Source organism: Solanum dulcamara, chromosome 11 (assembly GCF_947179165.1).
Source record: "Solanum dulcamara chromosome 11, daSolDulc1.2, whole genome shotgun sequence".
Taxonomy (NCBI): Eukaryota; Viridiplantae; Streptophyta; class Magnoliopsida; order Solanales; family Solanaceae; genus Solanum; species Solanum dulcamara.
Window position 1 is genome coordinate 6,495,396 of NC_077247.1, and position 1,373 is coordinate 6,496,768.

At 39.3% G+C, this 1,373-nt stretch overlaps 1 pseudogene; it reads right to left on the reverse strand.

Annotated features, from left to right (window-relative positions):
• Positions 1 to 774: 774 nt before the first annotated feature.
• Positions 775 to 894, reverse strand: LOC129875321 (5S ribosomal RNA; annotated as a pseudogene).
• Positions 895 to 1,373: the final 479 nt, after the last annotated feature.

Below are 1,373 nucleotides of genomic sequence, written 5' to 3' on the forward strand. Positions count from 1 at the left end.
ATAATGGAATGGAAGTCGGAATGCAATGTAAGGTAGTGTTAAGAAAATTTCAACAAGACCTTGTATGACATAACGCTAGAAGGTGTGCGTATAAAAAGAAAAGGGCATAACAATAAAAGGATATCGAATAACTTAAGAGACACTATGAAGGATAATGACAACATGCTAGACCAAAAGCCAAAATGTTGGCTATAGAGTTGGTCGCAAATGATGTTGCAATAGATAAATAACCAAGGAAAAAGGAACACGAAACCTCTTATGATAGGATATGAGAAGAACACATGATACCTAGTGAAACGACGCTAGGATATTTCTCAGGTTAAGTTGAGCACCTTCTCACATTCTCATAAAGGTAAAGGAAGACACGAGATAACAAATCTAAAGTGTTACCAGCCGAGGTAAGAGAAGTGTAAAATGGGTTAAGTAAGATGGGCAGAACTAGCTGATTACTATAGGATGGCGAGTTCATATGCCAAACTTCTTCGGGATTATGCCGGCTAATGACAGACAAAACTCAAAGCGGCTATAAAGGTCACTATATGAACAAACCTTAGCGCTACTCAGTAGCCAACCCTAATGAATGGGTGCGTATAAAAGGGGTGAATATAGTAGGGGACTAGGGACGTGGTCATAGTGGAACTAAAGATCTACCCCTATACCGGTTGCAAGATAACAGAGGAAAGGGAAAGGCAAAACATGAGGACTAGCGAGACCACGCTAAGGTAAATCTTGGGCTAAGTTGAGTTTCCCGCACATTATTGCAAAGATTACAATGAAATGCGACATGAAGACTTCCCAAAAAGGTCACCCATCCCAGTATTACTCTCACTCAAGCATGCTTAACTTTAAAATTCTGATGGAATTTAGTGCATTAGTGCTGGTATGATCATACAAAATGGAAGGATCTGAACTAGCAATGGACAAACGATATGGGATTATGTACCTAAGGTACTATAAGTTACGTTGAGGGAATTGTAAAAAAAGATTAAGGGAAACCAGTAGGATTAGCTAATTACTAACTAATGGCGCACTTGAATGTCAAAGTTCTTAAACATAGTACCGGTTAATGATAGAAAAACCACAGAATGGCTATATAGGCCAGTGGGCGAGGGAATTTCGACACCACTTGGCAGCCAACTCTAAGGATTGAAAAGTAAAACCTAAAAGATAGAGTGCTAGTTAAAATTCTGAAAAGAGTCGAGAGGGACTATATGAGGCTAAGGATTCCCAAATGATCAACGTCATTACACACCTATTCTATACTCTTTGAGAGTAGGGTGCTATACGGGTTATTGTGAGTAGGCTAATAAATCAGCCCATTTGTTTTCAATCAAGACCACCTACGCAGCTGGAACTAGGTGAAATTATAGGAC